This window comes from Cibotium barometz, chromosome 35, assembly GCF_041138505.1.
Source record: "Cibotium barometz isolate CiBa-2024 chromosome 35, ASM4113850v1, whole genome shotgun sequence".
In the NCBI taxonomy this organism is placed as follows: Eukaryota; Viridiplantae; Streptophyta; class Polypodiopsida; order Cyatheales; family Cibotiaceae; genus Cibotium; species Cibotium barometz.
The window spans coordinates 32,601,496-32,611,351 of NC_141080.1; the positions used below are offsets into that span (position 1 = coordinate 32,601,496).

The following is a 9,856-nucleotide window of genomic DNA, read 5'->3' on the forward strand; positions in this document are numbered from 1 at the left end:
AATAATTAGAGATGGTTGAAGAACCATGAAATTTTACGGTTTTAACAATTTAAAAGGGTTTATAAGAAGGTGTTTTGGTTTGAAACTATATGCACTATTTTGTGAAGGTGTTTTGGTTTGAAACTATACGCACTATTTTGTGAAGGTGTTTTGGTTTGAAACTATACGCACTACTTTTCATTAAAATTTATATAAACATGACTTGGAATTATTAAACCTTCAAAAAATTTGGGTTATTCTACACTCGAAAAGATTGTAATTACGAGGAAAGACAAATGAACCATGTGGCATACTGAATGCAACTCCCTCTTGGACGATAATACGCTGCACTACTTCTAGCTAAAATTTATACAAACATAACTTGGAATTATTAAACCTTTAAAACATTTGGATTATTCTAGACTTGAAAAGAGTGTAATTACGAGGAAAGACAAATGAGCCATGTGTCATACTGAATGTAGCTCCCTCTTTACAATAATCCAAATAGATTTTGTAAAATACTCTATGCTTGTTACAAAGAATATTGTAGTTATGAGGAAAGGCAATATAGCCATGTGCCATGGAGTCCATCGGTATATCCCTTTTCTCAACATGCTTAGTAAACATGATGTAAATGTTATTGAAAAGTAGATGTCCATTTGCAAGGTAATGTTATTGAAAAGTAGATGTCCATTTGCAAGGTAATGTTGGATTTGGGATAGTCTTCAAGTGTTTAGCATTTTGGATAGTCTTTTGGTGGTGGTGGGAGTTTTCGGTCTCCTTCTTTGACAATCCACACCATTTGCATCCCCCATGATGTATGCATCTCAAAGTGGCAGTGCATAAGCCAAACTCCTATCATGTGTAAAACTCAATTATCATAAGTTCACTATTTACAAAAAAAACCTTTATAAATGCACTTCACAATGGTACCCATCTCATAGATGTATTGGCTAGAAACTAGATGAAAAGTGGATGTGTCCCCTAGTTAAAAAGCACCCGTGATAAAGAATATGAAATGTCAAAATGTCTCTAGCAGATGAAATATTGTGACCCTATAAAGAAGAATCGACTGCATGTATGCATGTACTTGTAATGTATACATATACATCACAAGTATACATGTAACACATACATGTATGCTTGTACCTGTGATGTATATAATACTCAAGACATGGAATCAACAATTTGCATGCAGGCAAGGTTGATGTATGCAACAATGAAAGGTATCTATATACACTACAAGTATGCGTGTAGGTGTGTGTATACACGTACATGTATGCATGTACTTGTACTGTATATACTCAAGAGTACAAGGAATCAACGATTGCATGCATGGTTAATGTATGCAATGGAAGGTATCTATACACATTACAAGTATACATGTAGGTGCAATATACACATACATGTATGCATGTACTTGTTATAATGCATATACTCAATCTTACATGGAATCAACAATTGCATCATCATGCAGGGTTAACACATGCAATGAAAGGTATCTATGTATATACGTGTTTTATATAATTGAGTGAGTTTACCTGGATTATCGGTGAAGAAGCGGAGAGCAACCCATCCTCCTAGTGGGACGGCTATTGTGTTCATGGCAGGAGGGTCAACGAGGTTGAAGTGGTCTGGGTCTGATGATGCATTGTAGTTGCCTAGGCCCATGCCCACCACATAGAAGTTATAGCCGTGCAAATGGAAGGGGTGGCTCTCAAAAAATAGGGTTTGTGTGTTTTGGAGCACCAATTGCACGTTGGATTCAAAGTCCACTACTTTAACTTTGGTCCCAAAGATTGCAAACTTGTCCTCTATAGAGGGGCCCGTGTAGTTATATTGGTATAGAGGCTCGCTGGGAAAATTGGTCTCGAAGGTGTCCGTTGCAGTGGAGGTGGACATTCCCGGCAAGTCAGCAGCATTCTTGCTTTCGTAATATGCCTGGTGCAGGTATGAAGAAGTCAAATGAAGCAAGCTTATACCGATTAGTTAATTGATGTTTGATTACACACATCAAAGATCAATGATGATGTGGTGATTAGTGAATATTGCAGGTATACTAATTAATTTCGTAGATCATGAGGCTTCAAACGATGATTAGCTGCTGCTGCTGTAGAGGCGTTAAGTTGAATATGAGATCTCTTACTTGTAAGATGGAGATGTTGGGGGCGACAAATGTGATGTTGTTGATGGCCGTAGAGATTTTTTGTCCCTCCAACCGTAGCAGGTTTGTCCGGCCGGGCATTCTTCAAGCGAGTATCCCACGGTGAAAAGGAAGCTTTGGTTGACGGTCTGGGGCACTAGCGAGGGATACGCCTTGCTGTTTAAGCTTCTCAAGCTCCCCACATAATCAAGGGCATAATCAGAGCCATTAGCGGCCGGAATGAAGGTGGGAAAAGTATAGAGGCGCTGATTGACAGCTTGACTACTGTTGTTGGGGGTCGTGGTGGTGGAATTAGCTGATCCTTCATAGATAAACAAGGCGGTTGTGGTGGTTTTGGGGTATGGGACCTTGTCTTCTCTAGCCGGTGAGTATGCGGATGCAGCCATGACATAGCTATCAATCGCCTGGTCTGCTGTTACTAGCACATCAGCTGTCTGTCCAGGCGCTAGCACTATCACATCTGTTGTATAAGGTTTACACAGTGTGCAGTCTGTCTCCACCACTGTCAACTTATGCTTTGCGACCTGAAAGAACATCTGAAAATTCATGGCCGCATTGATCACCCTCAGTAGATACGTCTCCCCCTGCTTCACCCTCACACTGGTTACATCTGGGGAAAACACCAACAATGCACGGGGAAAGGGTACGGCTTGCCGTACTTGGGCAGGATGATGAAGGCGCCGTACACGGTTGCCCGGAGCCAGCTGAGATGGGCGTGCCAGAAGAGCATCCCTTGCTCTCGTACGACTCTGAAGCTGTGTGTGAAATGGGTGTTCGGGCGGACAGGGCACTGCGTGATGTAGGCGGGGCCGTCGGACCAAACTGTGTACATCTGCCTCACTCCATGCCTGCAGCGGTAATAGATAAATATTCAAGCTGATTCAGGCGCATTACGAGATTAATACAATTTGAAAGGTCATTGATCTACTCATTACAACAGCAGCTGCTGAATAATTACAAGGTAATTTAAGAAATCATGAAGGCCCCAATTAAGGATGATTTAATATACTATAATTATTATAATAAGTATATCGTCTCGAAGTATCATAATAATAATTACCAGTGAATTGATATGTTTTCCACCACGTGATTAGACACTCTCACGTTAACTGTGTCCCCTTGCCGCACGTAGATAGTAGGCCCTGGGAAGAGCCCGTTCACTGCCACCAGCTGCTTGGTATGGCAAAGGCGAGTAACGTTGGTGTAATGCACCTGATCGATCATAAGCAAACACGATCATAATTATAATTGTATCCTGAATCGATATTCCTGGTCTTATGATTACTTACAGCGGCTAGATTATAAGCATTAATATTCCTATAACTGTACTACTCTTCGTTGATCAGTTTGATCGTTCTATCGTTAATCCTCCTGGTCATAACTACGTCTGCAGCATGATCTAAGCACTGATAATCAAACTCCTATACGTAGAGTTTGTCGATCGTATTTGACTACTACTGATGATGATTAAGTTTGATCTTAACGATCATTAATCGCTCTAATTATAAGTGTTGACCATAATGACCGAAAGCCTAATTTGTGGCTTAATTGAGATAATTGCTACCTTGAAATCAAAATGGTGTGTCATGGCTCCGTCGTCATTGACGACGGAGCCTGCACAGGCTAGACGCACTAGTATAAGCGCCGATCCAAGGAGGAGCAACAAAGAATGAATCTGAAGAATGGAGAAGAATATAGTCATTAAATTTGGGCTGAAGAGAATAGCAAATTGTGGTGTGGTGTAGGATGCGATTAATAAGAGAAAGCCAAGCCAAGCCAAGCCAAGCTAAGCTAAAAAGAAGAAGTATGATTAAAGAATGTCGATCATGAGTGGATTAATATTGAACCCAGTACAAAGCCTTGATTAATATTGAACCTAGTACAAAGCCTCGATTTATATTGTGATCCGTGTAGCATGCATGGTTGACACGGTTAACCCCGTAAGACAAGGTCGTGGAACTCTGTTAATTAGACCAAGCACAAGCCCCGGTATTCATTAACAGGATCATCTATCTTCACGCAGCCTGCGGTTTTGCCATCGCCACACGGACCAGTATTATTAGTTTAATACCGCATTTAAGACAAGCGTGACCTTGGTTGCTTGAAATGTGACTAAAGATGAATGAAGGATCCGTCAACGGAAGGAATTAGGCTGCTTCCCGCCCTCCAAGCTGCATCCCGCCCTCCAAGCTGCATCGTCGCCTCTCTTTCTCTGCGGGCGGATGCCCTCCCAAGTGCATGGGCACTGAGAGGAGGAGCCCGTCCCTTGTTCGTCTCCAGCTCCCATCACCTGCAAAATCCAATCAAATGCTCAGCACTCACTTTACCGGTGCCTCTCCCTCATCATCTCTGCAAGTTCCTAGAACAAACCCATGGAACCAACAACCCCCAGACAAACCCTGGGGAGACGAGTCATTAATAGACGCAGTAATGGAGGAAAACTCCCGTCTCATGCAAGAACGCAAGGAAGCTAAAGAGCAGCTGTTAGCTGCAAAAAGCTGTGATCAACCCAAAGAAGCCCCCATCCCCCCAAAGGAAGACAGTCATACCACTAATGGCGCCCTACAGAAAGAATCTAACAACACAGCTGAAAAAGGTAACCCTCAGCCCCTGTCGGTTCATGTAAGTCTTCCCATTGAACAGGTCAGGAACAAAGCTGAAGAGTACTCTGAAAGATGTCTGGTTGGCCTGCTCTTTGGCCCGCGGCCGTCTAAGGAAGCAATGAAAGCCTGGATCCGAGACAGCTGGTCCCCTATAGGGGTAGAGGTTACGCTCACTCAAGCCCTGGCTAAAGGATACTACATCTTTATGTTCAAAGAGGCCAACATGGCTATGAAAGTCATCAGCTCGGGTCAATAGATGTTTAGGCACCTCCCATTTTGCTTTATGAGGTGGACCAAAGACTTCAACCCGGATGGCCCAAAATCTTCAGTGTACCCTGTGTGGGTAGAGCTCCCTAACCTTCCCATTCACCTTACTCCTTGGATCAAAGCCATCCTAGCTCCCCTAGGTCAAGTCCTAGGCACCAAAGCTTTTACCGACTACAATCCTGCATGGCACCCCCAAGTCCTTGTTGAGCTAGACCTGTCTCTCCCCCTACCGGAGGAGATCTCCATTGGATGTGGGGAGTTCTCTCTCACCCAACCTATTCTCTACAAGCACCTACCAAACTCCTGTTTCCACTGTGGGAAACAGGGTCATCTCATCAGGAACTGTCCTATCAAGAACCCTCAAATCATTCTTCCTCACCTAGCTAATAAAGCTCCCCCCCCTCAGCCCTTGGTCCAGTCCCCCCCTCCTCATCCAATCCGCCAACTATTCCCAAAGAGCCTGATGTTTCAGTAGGCATCAGACGCAAGCCAACGGTCAAACCTAGAACCTCTATGCCTATAATAAAGCCTAACAGGTATTCAATCCTGGCTGCCATACCTGAACCAGGGGCTGCTGAAGAGGAACAGGACTGCGTGGAAAGTACTCCATTAAACAAGCTGTGACTAGAAAAGGAGGTGGATAACCTTGACGATGCAGAAATGGGTACTATTTCCAGCCCAGCAAAGGAGAACAGAATAGCTACTCAGCCTGCTGCACCCAATGACATGGAGATCAGTAAAGAGCTCAAGAGAGGGAGAGCTCAACTTGGTGCCACCCCCCAGTCAACCACCAAGGGAGGAGCAAGCAAACCCCCCAATAAAAGATAATGAAAATCACCAGCTTCAATGTAAAAGGCCTAACTGACTTGAAGAAAGCTCAACTTGTCAGACAATGGCTTAAAACCAAAGGTATCTTGGACATCATCATTTTAGTGGAGATTAAGACCACTAGAGAAGAACTTAACAGAAGGCTCAACACTATCTCTCCCGACCACTTCTGGATTCACACCCTACACTCACAAGGAAGCGGAGGATTAGCCGTGGGCATACACCTCGACCTCAGCTCTGAACTGAAGGGTTTCCACATAGGTCGCAATAACCAATGGATAGCAATGTACCTCAACAACTTCACTCTCGTGGGGATCTACGCCCACGGACCTCAAAAACAAAGGACTGAAACCTGGAATTCTCTCCTCAACCTGCAGGCCCCCACCCTCATCCTGGGAGACTTCAACATGGTAGAATCCCTCCAAGACAGGTTCCAAGCCAAGGGCCAGGCCCTATTTGGAAGAGAAAAGCTTGCTTGGGAGAAAGTCAAATGCAAACTCAATCTTCAAGACCTAGGCCAGGAAGGAATCTTCTCGTGGCAGAATTATTCAATAGGGGAGCTCACTAGGAAAGCCAGGCTGGATAGAGCCTATGCTAGCAACGAAATTGTGGCAAAGCACAATAGATGTGAATGTCTGGTTGACACCGCGACTTGCATCTCTGACCACTATCCCATTATCACCACCATGGATAATCAAGACACCAGACACAAGGCTGGATGGTTCCACACTGATCCTACCCTTTTTAAACTACCTCTCGTCAAGGAAGAGATAGCCCAAATCTGGAAGTCTTTCTTCTCTTACAACCTCCCCCCGGCTAAAGCCTGGAACCTCGCTATCAAATCTACTCAAAACCTCCTTAAGCAAGTAAGGAAGGAAGTCACAGCCCACCGGACCAGCAGGCTCAGGAAACTTCAATCTCAGCTTCGGCTGCAGGAGTCTTCTACCAACCCTGAAAACCTTAACCAGCTCAGAGCTCAAATCAAAAGGGAGGAGGAAATAACCCTCCAGCAAGCCAAGCTCTTCACCAGAGACTGGTGGGCAGGAAAAGCTGATAGACCGAGCAAAGAAATGTTCAAGATGCTTAAAGTGAAACAAAGACAAGAACACCTCCCTCTCCTCTGCTTCAAGAATGGAATCAAGGCTAGCAACCACGAGGCGAACAAGCAGCTCCTAACTGAATATTACAGGGATATCTTCCTTGAAACAGGACCCCCCTCTCAAAGCAAGCTAAAGGCCATGCAGACCATCAAAGATATAAGGGAAGCCACTGTTCCTCCTAATCTAGCAAAAGTTCTGGAGCGGGACATCTCTCAAGAGGAAATAAAAGAGGCAATATTATCGCTCAAACCTAATAAAAGCCCAGGGGAAGACGGCTTGGCTGCTGAATTCTACCAAACCTTCAGCGAGGTATTAGTGGACCCTATCCTCCAAGTGTGGCAAGAAGCGATCAATTATGGAGCATTACCCACCCAAGCTAATCAAGGCCTTATCAAGCTCATTCACAAAAAAGGTCCCAAGGAGGAAGTAGGAAATTGGAGACCTCTCACCATGCTTAACAGTGTTTACAAGGTCATAGCCAAAGTCCTTGCCAACCGTCTGTCTGAGCACATGAATAGCTGGATAAACAAGAAACAGAAAGGATTCATCAAGGGCAGATACATCCTTGATGCCATCATAGCACTTTGGGAAGGCTTTGAATATGCAGAGAAAACTAACCAGGATTTTCTCTTCATAAAGATCGACTTTGAAAAAGCATATGACAGAATCCACTGGGACTTCATCCTCCAATCTTTAAGGGATATGGGCTTGGGACCTCATTTCACACACATGGTCAAAACCCTCTTCGGTAATGCCAAAGCCAAGATAATCTACAACGGAGAGCTCTCTGCCCCCTTCCCTCTTCAAAAAAGCATCAGGCAAGGCTGCCTGCTAGCCCCCCTCTTATATGCCATAGCCTCAGATGGCCTCAACTGGCTCATCAAGGACAAAATGAAAAAAGGAGAGATAGCTGGAATAAAGCTCCCTAATGGAGACCAGATGTGTACACAAATGTTTGCTGATGACACCAATTGCTTGTTAGCCAATGAAGAAGAAAGCATTAAGGCTCTCTGGGAATGCCTACAAACCTATTGCATGGCCTCAGGATCTTCAATCAACCATAACAAAACAGGCATCAGAACACTAATAGAACCCCCACCTGACTGGCTTAAGGAAGCAGGCTGTAACCTCATCCAGGACGGCGAGATTTTCAGATTACTAGGAATTCCGATGGGCTTTAAGGTCTCTCTAAAACAAAGATGGCAGTGGGTCATGGAAAAGATAGACAACAAACTGCTGAGATAGAAAAGAAGACAGCTCACCTTGGCAGGGAGGATCATGGTTCTTAACCATTTCATTCTGCCCTATACCATCTACTTTCTCAGTTGCTGGAGGCCACCAGATTCTGACCTCAATAACTTTACCAAGCTGTGCAGGAACTATCTCTGGGGAGGCGATCCTTGGAACAAGAGCGTACCCAAAGTCAAGTGGGACATCTGCACCACCCCTAAAGCAAAGGGAGGGCTAGGTATCCAGGACATCAGGATCAATGCCAATAGAATGGCAGCCAAGTGGATCATAAGAGCATGTGCTAACCCCTCTGAAGATTGGGCTCAACTTCTTCTCAAGGATATCCCCAGATTTGCCATTACGGGCTTCGACAAATGGAGTAACCTACCCCTCTCAACCATAGTCATCTCCAAGTTCCCCATCTCCCCCAAAGGCAGTCAACTAGTGTCCTCAATATGGAAAGCTTGGAATAACATCAAAATGTTTCTAAACCCTGTTCCGAACCTCCGCATTTCTAAAGGAGCTCTGGCCGGGGACTCTTGCTGGTGGTCCAGTCTCCCTTTCCCCCCCCTCCAACCAGAGGAAGCCCAATTAGCGCTAAAACTTCACAAGAGAGGCATTGTAACATGGGCAGATCTCAGAGATCAACAGCTAGGAACCTGGCTTTCAAGAGCTGATCTTGTGGCAAAATATGACTGCAGGACCCCGGAGCTGGACCTCATCCAAAGCAGAACCTCGAAATGGGATCAACAGGAGACCTGGAAGCTAAACAGCCCCTCTTCCTTCAATATCTGTGCCTACCAATGGACAGGCAGCAAACCTCTTCTCTCTATCCCAAAGATTTCTAAATCTACGCCCATCCACCTGCCCCTCAACCGTAGATGGAACATTCAGTGGGACCGGAAAAAATGGTACTACAGCCTCAAGAACCTCTGGAACTCCCACACTGACCCCAAGAAGTCATGTCTAGCATGGCTCATCGCTTATAGAGCTCTATGGACCCAAGACAAGGCAGCCAAATTCAATGTTTCATCTAACCAATGTGCCAGATGTGGTCTCCCAGAAGATGATATACACATTTTCCTTCAGTGTCAGCACATCTCTCAATCTCTCATAGAACTTCAAAATACAGTATCTGATTGGGGCAAAGCTCTATCATGGAAACAGATTTTACTGGGAGAAGCTGTAGGATGTTCAGACACGTTATGGAACGTCATTAGATGCGAATATCCATGGCATGCATGGCTGCTTAGAATAGCAGCAACATTCAACATTCCAGAAATCAAAGGCACTTCACTGTCAGTTAACCTAAGCACATCATGCAGCAGATACTGGTCAAAAAGATTACCCTCTCTAATCAGCTCTGAGAAAAAGCTAGAAATCAAATTCAACAAGAAAGCCTGAGACTTTACCAAGCACAAACTGGACTCAATCAGAGAAAAAATCAGATTAGTCTTGACCAAAGACAAAGCACTAATTGATGTAATCTGTAGGCAGTCGTCATGCAGTTATCAATACAAACCCCCACAACCGGGTACAATAGACATCTGAATCAGGTCACTCTCAAGGTACAGCACAAACACCAACCAGATCCCTGCAAGAAGGCAGAAACATTGAGGGACAAGCCTCGGAAAGTGACCTTCAAGGCAGACTTGTCAGAACCAGTCCCTGCCTCGACTTCAAGC

General features: G+C 44.7%; 1 pseudogene; it reads right to left on the reverse strand.

The window, feature by feature from the left end:
- Positions 1 to 616: 616 nt before the first annotated feature.
- On the reverse strand, positions 617 to 4,559 carry LOC147618339 (laccase-4-like; annotated as a pseudogene).
- Between the last annotated feature and the right edge of the window lie 5,297 nt (positions 4,560 to 9,856).